The 15,941-nt window shown below is 35.5% G+C and overlaps 1 protein-coding gene across 8 annotated transcripts in view; it reads left to right on the forward strand.

Annotated features, from left to right (window-relative positions):
• The window catches only part of LOC117175233, a 58,043-nt gene that overhangs the window by 1,446 nt on the left and 40,656 nt on the right, over nucleotides 1–15,941 (forward strand). For 6 of the 8 annotated variants that reach the window (XR_004467455.1, XR_004467453.1, XM_033364902.1 and 3 more), the window contains exon 2: nucleotides 4,387–4,496. The gene's annotated coding sequence lies outside the window, so the exon portion shown is untranslated. Of the gene's footprint in view, nucleotides 1–3,890; nucleotides 4,268–4,386; nucleotides 4,497–5,338; nucleotides 6,198–9,866; nucleotides 10,478–15,941 lie in introns of those variants that run through there. The other 2 variants (XR_004467454.1, XM_033364903.1) reach the window with 2 other exon arrangements.

The following is a 15,941-nucleotide window of genomic DNA, read 5'->3' on the forward strand; positions in this document are numbered from 1 at the left end:
GGGCGCATACTTTGAATAAAATATTTGTTATCATTCTCTTGAAATAAATGTGTTTTTTTCTTGAAAAAATACCGGTTTCATATGTATACACCTGGTATGTGAAGTGGTCCCGCTACGAGAATCAAAATGCCTCCAACAACGAACCACTTTATATGATGAGATTGCAGAAATTTTTTCAAATTTTGGAGCAACGTAACTAATCAGAATAAAACTTCTTGAAATTGTATTGAATGTCAATAGTAATGTAAACCCCAAATACCAGGTAAAAACATTTACCAGCTTATGCAATATTGCAACTTACTACAAAAATTCGAATGACGATATCTTGATAAACGATTTATTAAAATATGAGGAATATAATGAGTCACGAGTATTGTTGCGATATTTTTTCAAGTAAAAAATTGTTAGAAACAATTGTTTGAAACTTAAATATTCTGGAACACGCCTGCTTCAATATCCGATTATAAAAGTGTAGCACAGCTAATCAAATCGATCGTTGTTTCAAAAAATATCGAGCACAATAAGAACAATTGAACCGAACTGTCAAGAATTACCGCTGCGTGTACCAATTACCAGTGCGGTGGGTAGATTATCGTAACCTTGCATGCACTAGATAATTTAAGTTTCCTTGTAACACTGAAAAATTGTCAAAATATTGATTTAATTTATGAGCTGAACAGAAATTTTATTTTTGGAATTGGAATTGATCTCGCTGTACATTATTTGAGTCTTTAAATTAATTAAATACGATCGATAACTTGAAATTTATATTAAATTTATCAGCGTCTGACATCAGCACCCTAATATTGGGGGTTGGGGGCAGACGTACTTGGAGAAAAGCGTTTGTGAGGAGTTTACAGATCCTTTTGACGTCACAGAGGAAGCGAAACGGGGTAACCAATCCTACCTCCGACATATGTGAGACAAATTTGAGTCGCAAACAATAAATTTAACACAAGAATAGAGGAGATGCAGGCAATTATTGTAGAGCTCAAAAAAATGTTGAAAGAAAGGAGAACGAAGCATGAATCAAAAAGCATCGGTCTGCAGAAGAAGGAGGAAAAGAGGCGACTTAGGGCTGAGACGGTTAACAAGAGGGTTAACACTAAGGGTGTGAGGGAAGAAGGAAAGGGGAGGTATTTGTTAAGAATGAGCCTACAGCGGATATCAGTTCAATGTTCTCCAATCCAATCAGAACTGCCGCTGGTGAGACAACTACATTTGCGGAGAAGGTCAAAGCGGCCATTAGAAGGCTTGTTGGCGAGCAACGCGCAGTACCGAAGAAATGGCGGCGAAATTGGTAAGTGCGGGACACCTTAATGTGGGGTGGTTGTCCTGTCGCTTACGCAAAAAAATGGAGGTCGTTAGATGCTACCACTGCCTCGGATTCGGACATAGAGCAGCTACCTGCAAGGATCCTGATAAGACCAAAGGATGCTGGAGGTGCAGCCCGGAGGGTCACATCGTCTTTGGAGTGCTTCAGCACTCCCCACTGCTTCCTCTGTGTCCCACGTAGTAAGGGACCCCGGATTAACTATCTGCCGGACTCTATGAAATGTTTGTCGTTATAGGAGGTAGCCTTATCGAGAAAGCCTCTAAAATAACAGAAGTAAGCGACGAAGCCCAGCCGTGATGTCGAAGGTTGACGAACCCGTTGTGCTACATTTTTGCGTCCCTAGGAACGATACGTACATCGTGGCTGGACTTTTCTAAGAAAGCGTTGGTCCGAGCAGAAGCACATCAAAAGGAAGACGTAAACCATCAGGAACATAAACAGATAAGAAAACGCCACCCCTTTCAGTAATGCGAACGCGGGTTCTGAGTAAATAAATCAGAGGAGAAAGGGTGCTTTTTAGTGGATCGTTGCTAACGTCACTATAATGATCAAATTAAGATCTTGGTTTATATTTATAAACAAGGAGCACGCGCTGAGGGTTTACTGAAAAGTATGCAACGCGACACACATGCATGAGGAAAAATGACTTTTTTGAGATTTTGGAGTCATTTTTTAGAATTTGAAAAAAATTTGAGGGGAATGTATACGGGCTTATAGAGAATTATCTAATGAAGAATTTCTTGTATGAGACATATCGGTTTGAGATCCCAACTACACCCTTACGAGTACCTGGAAACTACCCTTTAAACCAAACATTTCAATTGTGCATGAAATCTACCTTTTAAAAACAGTATTTTTTTACTTAAAATTATTACTATTAGTTTAGTGAAATATTTATTGTAACTTTTAAATTAATTCTTAATTATTTAAATAAATGGAATCTGTTTAAATAATAAAAAATTGATGAACCAATGTTAATTAATATTTCAATAGACTAATAGTAATAATTTTGGCTCGAAAAATGAATTTTCGAACAAAAATTATTTAAAGAAATTTCATTTATTAAGCCATTCAAAATTAATTAACCAATTATAATAAATATTCCACTAGACTAATATTAATAATTTTAAGTAAAAAAAGACGTGAATACAGTTTTAAAGAGGTCAATTTAATGAAAAATTGACATTTTTGGTTTTAAGGGTAGTTGTCAGGTAGTCGTGGAAGTGTGTTAGGGATATCAAACCCATATGTCTAAAATATGAAATTCTTCGTTGGATAATTCTCTAAAGACACCAAAACTTTTCCGTAATATTTTTTGGAACTCTAAAAATGTATTTAAAAACTCAAAAAAGTGATTTTTCCCCATGCATTTTACATGGGAGACTTAAAGTCAAAACCGACACCTGTTAAAATAAAAAATAAATAAAACTTGAAAATTTAGGAATTCCTTTTTTTCAAGTAGAAATAAACTGGGAGGGGGTCATTGCCCTCTAACATCCGAAAAAATGTTGTCATGCATTTTTCGATTACCCAACTGTATATATTAAGGTCGTTGTAGTGATCCTATCAAAATCTCCACACTACCAACAAGTGTGGACACTTCCCGGTGTGTTGTTAAAACATCTTGCACTATTCGTCATCAAAAAATTAAATAATAGAAAAAATCAATACCCTCATATCACAAAACCTTCCTAAAACATATCTGTAACTTTCCAAAAAGGACATATTGTTATTGTTGTTTTTAACGACAAGTATCTCCTAAGCAAGAAAAGAAGTTAAATTGTTAAAAAATAGGAATAACGCCGTTTTGCATTCATTATCTGACAAAAGATAAAATTTACCTGACGAAAATATTTATTCGACATATGTGATATGTCAAACGGCTGCGCCGAGGTTCACTGGAAAAATTTCTTTCATAAATTTGAGAATCCTCGTGGTATACATTTTTTTAATAGTCTTACATTATTTACATGATTTTAACCAAAAAATCATTTACCCACACTCACAGAATACATAGACGTTACTTCAAATATTATAAACAAACACTATTAAGTATAAACAAAACAAATTGCAGCTTATGTGTTCTGTAAGTGTAGGTAAATGATTTTTTGTTAAAAATCATTTAAATAAAATAAGACGATTAAAAAAATAAATACGATGAAGATTTTGAAATTTATGAAGGAAATTCTTTTAGTGAACCTGGACGCAGTCGTTGAACATATCACATACGGCAAATAAATATTTTTGACAGATAAATTTTATTTTTCGTCAGGTAAACGTTTCTGCAGCGTTTTCATCCAATTTATAGATAATATTGATTCCTGGGATTTACTGTGAAGATAAAGATGAAAATTTTATACCTAGGACTAACAAAAACGCAAGTATTTCTATAGTTGATAAATTTTTACACTTATACATCGTCAAGATTTACCACCCTGAAGTCATGAGCCCATCAACTTCCTTTGCCTATGAAATTGCCAACCTAACCTCATATTTTTCTAGGGTTATGACAGGCTACAGGAATGTTGATCAAATGATTTTTTTCTGTTTACAGAAATAATGTTAATTAAACCTCTTTCTCTTTTAAACTTGATGTGGTGTCTTTGTTTCGCCCCAAAAAAATATTCTTTTTTCTCATCAAATATTTCGATGAAGTTCAATCAGACGAAAGGAATTGAGTGGAGAAGAAAATGTGGATTTTAACTATTTCTCCAATGCTCTTCAACATTATTTTCAACAACTTTTAATTCTTCTCAACAAAAACGTTACACATTCTGATTTTGGTGGGATTTTTATAGTTTTTGTATAAATAATAAATATGCGCCAATTTTCTCTATGATTTTCATAAACAGCGCTTCAAAATAGAAGCGAATACCAATCTATCAAAAATCGGAGATAAGAACTATTCGGAATCTTGTTCTGAATTTCTTTGTAAGAAAATAAAATATATTTTTAAATAATTAGATTTTGTTTTATGGATAATTTTCAAAATAATTTTCAAGCTGCGTTTTATATTAAATACATTTTTTCAAAATCACAAATCGTTTCAGCCGCCCTGAGGGAAATTCTGTGTTCTGGTTACAACTCAGGTGTTTAACTACTGTAATCCTGTCGCACCAAAATCTTCGAACCACAATAATATTTTCATTTCAAAAATGACGTAAGTATAAGTGAAATTTTAATTATCAGCACTATTTGTTTTGAAATGTATTATTTCTGTCCCATGAGTAAGTTACAAGATTGCGAAAAAAATTAACTCCTGTATATCTCCTAACTTTAAAACTTTTATTTAAGAATAGATTTATTACCAATGTTTAATTTAAAGTGTTAGTTGCAACTATCATTTAATGAGCTTTAGCATATTACAATTGGCCTTTTCATATATAAATGATTTTATTAATACGGACTGAATTTGAAATTTTACGAATAAGAATTCTTTAGTAAATAAATTGAATTGAGCCAATTGAGAATAATGATTTTTAATGAAAATGCTGGTCGATATAGAGGTAGCCACTGATTGCGTTCCACCATGTGCAGCTGGTGTAGCTTGTCACGTGGCATTTTCAAATTGCGCTGCACCTCCTTGTGAAGCAGCGGCCAGTTGCGGTTAATAAAAATCAAAAATATATTTTCTTTTGTCATTGTTACAGACTATGTAACAATAAATAGGGTATTCTAACTAATTGATTTTGTTGAATTTTTATTTTGAACACAACACTTTTTTTACACAAGTTTAAAAGACAGTTACAATGTTCATTTTAGATTGCAAAGATTTCCATACGAAATGTTGGAACTTGCTAATATTTTGCAGATATAAGAATATTTTTTCAATTGCTTGTACATATAGAGAATTTTAAATTTATTCTAATTTAAAATTCTAAAAATTCATCTGTAGTTAATCCTGCAACTTTTCAAGTTGTTCGAAATATCTCAGGCCATTGAACTGATGTAACAGGGCTTTTTAACAGGGGATCAAGATTGTTATTCTGTTTTATTTTTCAGAGACTTATTGATTACATGATTACCAAAAGTTACTTCTGCAAAGGTAGAAATCTTTGAACGTGTGAAACTGTCTTTATATGCCTTGAGCCCTATTTGAATACTCGGTCTCACAAAACTATTATTAGTAGTAGTGGGCTTTCTGGATGGTGAAGGTCAAGAGTGGTTTTTCAGAAAGCTCCATTCTAGCACCTCTCCTCTTCAATTTTTTCACCTCTCAACTTGGAAGTGAACTTCAACATTGCAGATACCACAAATATGCTGTCTATTAGTATATCGATCAAATCATCCTTTCGTCCTGAAAGAATGGACTCACTCTTAAACCGGGCAAAATCTCTGACATTGTCTCTTTTTTGAAGTATACGAATGTTTAGGATATTTTCATAATCGTACCTTATCCTTGGAGAAACAGGAGCAGAGTATCTCGAGGAAAAAATATGGAATGCCACAAAAATTATTTAGTAATTAGAGCTCTTTGCCTACAGTCTAAGCTTCGTTGAATATATCAAATAAAGAGACATAAGAAGCCACAGAAACATGATGTAACAAAGTTACCAGCACCCCACTATCCTACGGCCCTGCGGGCCCATAATTAGGGTTGGGAACAACACCGTCAGTCCTTAATTACCAAAAACTGCCCCGAGGACCTCAGTCATGTGCTCACCCCACTTAATCAAAGTGCCTTCCGTACGCTGATGACACTATCACCAACCCCTTACGAATTCTCAACGACACCTCCTTCGCTGAAGGAGAATTTGGTTTCACCGCCAATAGCTACCACCTCATCACACCCTCTCAACTCGCTCGTTCTTGGCTTCGCTGCCCGGCTCGAGTTTAAACACCTTAATTGAACAACTCTCCTGTAAGTTTGGGAACAAACTCCCCGTTATTTTAATTGTAATTCTTTGTTTCGCTGACTATATCCGTTCACGGCATTCCACATCTCACCTTTCCTTCAATATTCGACACCCCTCACAAATTTGGCGCCCTCCTTAAAGACCCGCAATCCCTCAAAAAATCTTCCCAGTCAAGAGCAAAAGTCTTTTAAATGATAAAAAAAAATCAATTTTTCTTACGTGTGCCATTTTGGAGATTTCGAGTTTTGATTTTGAGGATGAGAAACCATTTTCAAGTTCCACTATCTTTAATAAAAAATAAAAATTACTCCGATAATAAATGCCCTGTGTGTAGTCCATGTAGGAAGGATTGCACACGTAAGGAGTTTAAAAAACTGGAAAAAACCAAATATAAAAAGCAGCCCCAAACTTTCCCGCCCTCAGTGAATACGTTTGCAACGCAGTCAGACCAAGCGTAACCGCGAAGTAGTAAAAACCGAGACGCTCACTTAAGTGAACACGCCGGTTTTTAGCCAGCCCTAGGAACCCCTGAGCTATTTGAAAGAAAATAGAAAGAGAATAGAAAAAATCGTCTGAATTTGAGGTCCGGTAGAATAAAAATTAGTCTAAAAATGTCTATTCCGGTCAAAAATACAAGAGGAACTAGGGAAACTAATGAAATTCCGGAAATTATAATGGAAGAAAATAATGCATGAGCAGATGCGAATAATTTTGAAAATGAAAATATTATTATTCAGTCGATCGAAGGAAAGAGTAGATCGCGCACAAGAATTAATAAATTTTGATGAAAATTAAGGCGATAAAATTAAAATTAAAGAACTATCGGACGAAATTAAAAATTTAAACGATAAAATGAGCAAAGGCGCTCGTTGGCAGGTGCAAGAAAAAGCATAATAGTAAACAGGGCGAGCGGTCAAGGAGACGAATACACATGACCAATACCGGTATACAGGAAATCAATTAGACGAAACTCAAGTTTACCATGATACGGAACAGATACGCAAGGACGTATGGCGGATTAAATTTAAAAACAACACAGACAATAGTCCACCTTATTTTTTAAATAATCTAGTAAGATGTAAAAGAGGGTATAAAATTAACGCACGAGACATTTTAGAAAATTTAGATGCTGTTTTCGAGTAAGAAGCATTTGGTTAGTTTCAGGTCAAAAATAATTGGCGTTATTTAGATGAATTTAATAAAGATTTGAAAGACACTTACTCAAATGAGAGATATACTGAAATAATTAAAAAAAAATAAAATTTTGCACTGAGAAAAAAGACCAAAAGTGTCAAGCTTTTGTTACAGAAATTACACAATTTTTTGAAAAACTAATGCCACGTACGAGTCTAGAATGGCAATTAAGAAAGACCAATGCAAATTTAAGAATTGAATATGAAGTGTAAATTTCGATAAATGCTTTTTCAAGTTTTTCAGAATTAGAAATTTTAGAGCGAGAATGGGAAACGGAATTGGTAAAATTTAAAATTAGAGGCTAGCAATTAAGCATATTAGATAAGAAGAAAAATAAAAATGATCAAGGAAATGATAAAAGTCAAAATAATATTGAAAATGAGAATCTGAATAGAAATCAAAATCAAGATCAAATTCAACAAAGACAATTTGGGCCGAGGTATCTCAACCAACAAAACGTGCAACAAAAGAAACAAAAATTTTCCAAATGGAAATTCAAAATTTTCTAGTCAAAGGTTTCAAAATAATAATACAAATTTTTAAAATAATAAAAGATATTTAAAAAAATTTTTAATTCATCTGCTACGTCATCAGAGATTGTACCTCACCGATAGTAGATCAACCCTCCAAACCATGAAAGCAGCAAATCTACACAATATCGATAAAGTTAAGAATCTTCAATAACAGAAAATGCTTAACGTCTTAATAAGACTAGATGGAAAATAATATTTTTAAATTAAAATTATTTCTTGAAAAAAAGATCCCACTCCATCTTCACTCCATTGGGAATCTGGTTTCCGGTCAGGTTCCGGTCAAATCGAGTAGGATATTTTTTTCAAGAAATAATTTTAATTTAAAAATATTATTTTTCATCACACGGAAAAATATTTATTGTTCACACTAGTACCCAATTTAAGATCGATAGGAATAATACGAACCGATATGATAGAACGATTAGGTTTAAAAATGGATTATGAGACAAAAATTTGGTGGTTACGAGAATTGCCAAACATTAATTATGCGATTGAATCAAAATTAATTAAAATGCAGGAGCCAATAACGAAAGAAATGAAAGGGAATGCAAAAGAGAATAAGAATAGAGAAAGTGAGAAGAGTAAATTGAAATTCGGAATGGCAAGAGACGCAACACTGGATGCTGCTAGCGTGGGCTAGCACCATCCAGAATTTAGATACAGAATTTAAAGGGCCATTGAAATGCGATAAAGAGAGAAATGATTCTAAATTAAATACGGTGTTAGATAAGAAGGAAGAAAAAATGATTCGTGAAAATCGAAAAGAAGAAAAATTTAGAATTTTGCGAAGAAATTTCTGAAGGAGTAGTAGACTTAAATGAAGCACAACAAGTGCAATTAGAAAATCTTATATTAATGATTAAGAAACCTAATGGGAAATACAGATTTTGTTTAGATTTCAGAAAGGTAAATAAAATTACGAAAAAAGACTTATACCAAATTCCAATAATGTCTGAAATACTGGATGAAGAATCAAAACCAATCACAGTTTTTATAGTCCCAGGCAAAGGAATGTTTCAGTTTAAGAGGATGCCATTTGGATTAACAAATGCTCCTTCTACATTCCAGCGCCTGATGGACAGAATATTAACACCAGAATAAAAGCCAAATGTAATTTTTTTATCTCGATGATATAATTATCGTCTCAAACAATTTTAAAGAACATTTGAAATACTTGCAAATAGTTCCAGATAAAATTAAAAATGCAGGTTTAACAATAGGTTTAGACAAATGCGAATTTGGTAGTTCTGAAATAAAATATTTGGGTTTCAAAGTAAATGAAAAAGGATTACAAGTTGATGAAGAAAAAATTAAAACTGTTTTCAATTTTTCAAGCCCAAAAAAAATTAAATAACTGCAAAGACTTATAGGAATGGCTTCGTGGTATAGGAAATTTATCCCGAAATTTGCAGAAATTATGGAACCATTACAGTTAAGTCAGGTACCAGATTCTTTATCAAGGTCAAATAATAATCAAACTGTTAAATATGTGAAAGAATGTGATATTTGTCAGAGAATAAAACGTCAAGTAAGCAATCAGATGGATTTGATGGGAAAGCAAATAATCGAAGAACTATAGTCAGTGGTGGCATCTTATATGATGGGGAGGTGGAATTAAAATATTAGAAATAATTAGAGAAGACATAATTAAAAATTTAGATATAGCAATTGATGCGCAATCTAGCTATTATAATCTAAGACGTAGACCTATGGCTTTTGAAATTGGCGAGCGAGTACTAAAAAGCTATAAAGCATTGCCAAATAAACGGGAAGCAATAGCTCAAAAATTGAATAAAAATTGCGGGGGACCATTTTTTATCAAAGCGAAAATGTCACCAACAATTTACGAATTAAAAATGAAAAATGGAAAATCACTAGCTAATTGGAACTTGAAAGATATCAAGAAATTTATTAGTAAAGAGTAAACAGAAAAATATTTACTTTCAGCAAAATGGATAGAAGACTAATCTTAAAGTGCAACAATTGTCTCATCGACAGAGACTATAGAGGAAAACACGAAGAGAATGAGGGAGATAGATAAAGGGAAAAGAGCAGAAATAGATAGGGAGATATTAAAGGAAATAAAAAATAATCCGCGGCAGAAAATTGTGGGAACAAAAAGTTAACATGCACGACGAGTACGCATCTAGAAAAGGAGACCCCAGGATCCAAAAATTAGAAAAAAATTAGAGGGAGAGAAAAAATTAAAAGAAGTTTCCGAGAAGACTAGAAAACAACAAGAAAAAAGAAGGAAGCTAGAGAGACAGAGAAAATGAAAAGATTATTGAAAATAAGACAAGTATATCCAGAAAGCTACCAGGAAAAGAAATGAAGAGGAGTTGGAGGAAAAAAGATTAAGAAGAAGGGCAGAGCTACAGGAGCAAGCGAAGAAGAGGAAAGAAAAAAAAACCCTAAGAAAACCAAACAAAAAATAAAAATAATAATAGAAGAAAAAGAAGAGTTTTCCAAAGATAGGGACACTGATGTTTAATTCAAAATAAAATATTCCTAGTACCTTTTTTCACAAACACCAAACACAGATTATTTTTTACCCTTTACAAACAAAACGGAAAAGATAATTTTACTCTTCTTATACACCACAGATATAGATATATTTTTTAATTTAATTTAATAATTCAATTTAAATTTTATTTAAAGAAATGTATTTTACAAAGAAAATTTTTGAGTAGCAAATAAAAATAAATACGGCTATGAGAGGCCAAGTTTGATTTCTACTTAAAAATAAAAGTCGATTTTAGAGATAAGTTAATTTTCAGCAAAGAAGAGTCATGGAATGCGGAACTTCAAGAGGATACTCATCTGAAATAATAACATTGAAATTTTTTTTTCAAATAAAGAATCTAGATTTTACATGTTTTTGAAAAGAAAAGACGAGGAAAAGAATTAAAACTTTTTTTTCCAAAAAGTAGGATTTGTTAAATTATGTTTAAGCTAATAAGAAGAAGATGGACGACTTGAAAATGTGGCAGTGCAGGCATTGTGAGAGAAGGTGGTTCCAGTACAACTGTACACTCTTCACGATACGTATTATGAAAAGATGTTGAACAGGACAAAAACCACCACACTGTTCCTGATTCAACAGGGACCAAATATATAAAAGGAGGATGGACAGTGGAAAATCAAAAGTTTAAGGAAATTTTAAAAATTACTCTTGAAAAGGAAGTATGGGTAAAACTCAGAGAAAGACAAACATCACAATGAACGGAAGATAAGAAAAACGCTAAAAAAGATGACGATTATATTCAGCTGGACCTGACACAGGAATAATCTTGCCTGACACTTAACGGCGAAATCGAGAAAACTACAGAATTGCTGAAAAAATAAACGTCGTCCCAAACAGAGGGGGGGGGGGTTGTAACAAAGTTATAAGCACCTCACTATCCTACTGTCCTGTGGGCTCATGATTAGGAGTGGGAAACAACACCCCTAGTCCTTAATTACCGAAAACCTGCCCCGAGGAGCTCAGTCTTGTGCTCACCGCACCTTATCAAAGTGCCTTCTGTACTCTAACGATACAACCACCAACCCCATACGAAATCTCAACGACACCTTCATCACTGAAGAAAAATTTGGCTTCGCCGCCAATAGCTACCAACTCATCACATTCTCTAAACTCGATCGTTCTTGGCTTTGCCGCCCGGCTCGAGTTTAAACACCTTAATTGAACAACTCTCCTGCAAGTTTGGGAATAAACTCCCCATTATTTTAATTGTTAATGTTTGTTTTTCCTGATTACACCCGTTCTCGACATTCCACATCCCACCTTGAATGACTTTTAAAACAAAAAACCTTAGATACTAGACCCAAGTGGGGAAACTCACATAGAGGAATTAAAAATATAATGGAGGCAGAAACCGATCCATGGCGAGCACCCCAAAACGTTAGATCAAAATGAATTGGATAGTGAGGCATACAATATTTGGCTCAAAATGGGTGTTATGTGTCCAGAGACGGAATGATTCGTCATTGCGATACAGGACAAGGTTGTCAGCACCAGGAATGATCGCAAACACTTGTTACATCAGAACATGGTTGACCGGTGTCGATTATCTGGGGATACCAACAAATCCATTGACACACGTATGATTCCTAAAAGAATGGATGCCTTTCGATAGATACATTCCAGTGTCCGTTTTAGAAAGCGAAGATAACATCTTGTATTAGGATGTTTCTATCCAAACACATTATTACATCATGCATCTATACATCCCATTGTGATTTTGGCTACAGTTAATGTGCACGCAAGATGCACTAAAAATCTTGAGCATTTAGGAGTCAGTGAGATACTGGCAGCAGCTCAGAAGGCGGTTTTATTAAACACCTATCTTATTATAAGAAGCTTTCTTGATCATCAGGAAGCAAGCGACTAAAAACTTGTAGAGTGGCAGATGGTAGCTTTAAGAATGCATCCAGAGGTGACAATCGTCACCTTCAACGCTAGCGGCTACTAGTAATTGTATGCCTTCCCTGTATGAAATGAAAAATCTCTTTTTCTAATATTTGTACAATACTCCGCAAATCTTATTATGAAAGCACTCACTGACAAACTTCTCATATTTAATTCTCCCACATTTCATCTTTGAATTTCCTTTGATATTCACTGAATTTTGTAAATTTTTCTCTGATACACAAACTTTTTGCCTCATTAAATCTACCTACAGCAATTTGTAATAATATTGTATTATATTGTTCCTTAGAGGGCTATCAAGCCCCAGCTACTTTTATTTCATAAATACAAAATACAAAAATAAATATTATAGGCCAGAAAAAAAGTCGTCTACGCTAGATTTGGGGGATTCAATATAGATGAAGTCAATGCGATTGCCCGGCTGTGAAACTGGCTTGATTCTTTCTGAAAAAGAGTTTATATCCACCGAGCGCCAACTCTCCCGAAGCCCGAAAAAGCCGACAGTAGAAAAGAAGAGGTGACACTGAGATCATTCTCATCCAGCCATCCAGTATAGGATGCGCGATGTTTTAGGTCTGAATGAAACATAAAAATCTAAGCTTCTCTTAAGCCTCAATCTGTTGAATTGTGAAGTATATTAGATCAGCCGACATCGTATAAGCTAATATTAGCTCTTTTTGAATCATCTTGAAGTCCGGCTAGGAGGGCTTTATTTTAACTGGCCTAGACTGTGTCGTTCTCACTTGAGCATAATATTGCCACATTTTCAACAAAGATATAGCTCAGTAAAAGTCTCAAGTCTGAGGTTCTAATTACTGATTCTAGCACAATATTGTAGTTTACTGGTACCTTATTCCTACATTCACCTTGTTCAGTTCTAGCGTTTACCTCGATGGATCGCCAAGTCCTAGAATCACCTTTTCCCGTTCTACACCTATCTAATTACTACTTTAAGTCCCAGGATTGTATTTGGCAGTTCGATCCCGTAGCTGACTACTGCGCTCAATTCCATATTCAGTTTTTCTAGCTCTAAGACAAACCTCAGTAATGCCTCAGCAGCTCGCTAGTGCCGCGCGTAATAAAGGATATAAATCCTGTAATAAAGCCTCAGAAATATCAGTATGATACGAGGATAGATTGATCAACTTTTTGAGGTTGTAACAAAATTACCAAAAAATTATTGCAAAAAGGCAATAAAAACAGTAAGGGACTCGCCGAAGCCAAACCTCTAGCAACAGATTCAAGTTATTGGGATTTTGGTAAAGAAAGGGAATGAACACTTACCGTCCAGCCAAGATCCAGGTTGAGGCTTCGATAAAATTTTAAATCTTATTTAGTTAGTAAAACAGATAGGCTTGACTAAAAGATGTAATATAGAGATAATACCAGGCTTACGTGTATTAATAGCACCCACAATAGGCCCATACCTTTGCCCGTCTTGGGTTGTTGATAAATGTTCCGATTGTGGTGTGTTAAATAAATTGAGGTACAAGCTGGGGGACGACATGGAAAAGAAAATACAATCCAGCTGTCAATTCGAGAAAACTGATAGATGGTGAACATTAGCCAAATGTCAAGGAAGTTAGTAGTCGCCAACCACCGTAACAGGAAGGGCCAGTCAAAACCAGCAAGGCGCAGCAATGCCGCGTGACTACGGGAGGCGGCACCAATCAGGCACCATCACGGCCAGCGGCCATGTGCAACTAAGCAAGTGTGTCTACGGAAAGCAGCAACTGACGGGCCATCGGGTGAAACCAAAAGGGACACGGAAATACCGCGACGAGAATAAAGCAACAATCAGCGGAGTCTTGACACGAACATCTTATAAGTAGCTACTGGTCAACCTATGGCAATCCCAGTAGCGCACCAGACGCAGCGTACCGACAAGGCGGAGATTGGTATGAACAACAGCATTGGCGAAGACACTTAACTGGATCCATCCCGCTGTAACAAACTAATCGGGAAAGTCGTCCCGAAAATTCTAAAGTATCAGGTAAGACGGCAGGCAAGGCTGAAATCTCCGATAGTGTTGATGTTGAATCGGCGGATTCCGGAGCACCGAAAAAGAAAATCAGGAGAAACCCAAAAAAAGACTCAAGGGAGAGAAAACCAGAATGGATCACCGTAGCAATGAGGAGCTGGCCTTTTGGCGCCAGGGTACGTGGCCCATTGTATAGCTTTCCGGTAAGTGTTCCCGGCATGTGATTCCAGTCCACGCGCGGCGTGATCGGGTACGCCGCGCGACTGGATAGTTTAGGCACAAAAAAAGGTTGGCTATGTGTCCTCATTTTGAAGGGTTTGACGAACCTCGTTCACGTGTCCCGTCGTGGGAATAATGTGTAGAATTTTATTTCGTTTAAGAAATAAGGGATAATGTCGATTTTATAGAAATAGAATAGCTTGATTGAAACAGTGTACACACACTGTTTCAATATAAAGTTTGTTGTCCTGTCAAGTCTAGGAAACTAAATAAACGGGCTTCGAGGGTGGTTCGTGAGTCGGAAGAGCGTGACTCACGGACTCAAGAATTCAGATAATGCAACGCAACGGTGAGGCATGTAAGTGAACACACGAGCGGTTTCACTATCTATTTGCGACCAGAGTTTTTTTCGTCCTGAGTTTACCCTGGCCAGGTTACAGACACGCGGAAAACTAGAAAACCGATTTAGAATGTATAAACATCTTAGACTTTGATATGGGGTAAAGCTGCTGTCAGAGAAGGGTCTCTGGGTCACATACAATTATATTCAGCGATTTCTCGAGATTCTTATCAAGTAAAGCAGACGTGCTATACAGATTTTAAAAAGTTTCTGAAATAAAGCCTAAGCCTTGCACTTGAATGGGAAATTGTCTAAAGTCTATTTTTTATGTGTGAACGAGAATTGCAATCTTAAAATTATAATTTTATTAAGCAACGAAATTTTCAAAGTGAAAACTTAAGATTTTGATCAAAGTATGTCTCTCAATATAATTTTTCTGAAATCTAACTCTAAAAATGAAAAATGACCTACTGATGATCTTCGTGAAAATACTGAACATCTGACGTAGTATGGTAATATGAATATTAAAAAAAATCAAAGTTTAGGATAAACGACACAAGCTATGGAAAAACTAAATAGGCAAAAGTGGGCAAACCGAAGGGCCTATGACAAAGCCACCGAACGCGTCCTCGGGTTGCGGATAGAGGGTCCCTGTACCAAGGGTTTCTGCTGAATATGGTTACAAAAAATAAATAGGCAGTCGCGGACAATTGTCCAGGGGTGGTCCCGAAGGAATTAACCCCCAACCGGAGGTGTGAAAACCGTGCCGAAAGCTGAATGGCACCTGAAGAGGTGTCTAGAACGGTGACTCTGGGATACCAGGCGATCTCTCAGAGTAAGCAGCCTTATCCTTGCATGCGGGGCTCTACAAGGATGGACGAACCCCTTTCCCTGGCTTCTCGTGGGAACAACAATGATAACACCAAACATAGTTGTAGTAAGTGCGGTTCCAAACAACAGAACGCGCAGGGCTCCCGACAATGGGTCGGCCAACAATGCCGACCAATCTAGAGCTGGAGGAGCCAATGATAATGGATTCAATGCGATGGATCA

The sequence above is a fragment of the Belonocnema kinseyi genome, chromosome 6, assembly GCF_010883055.1.
Source record: "Belonocnema kinseyi isolate 2016_QV_RU_SX_M_011 chromosome 6, B_treatae_v1, whole genome shotgun sequence".
Taxonomy (NCBI): domain Eukaryota; kingdom Metazoa; phylum Arthropoda; class Insecta; order Hymenoptera; family Cynipidae; genus Belonocnema; species Belonocnema kinseyi.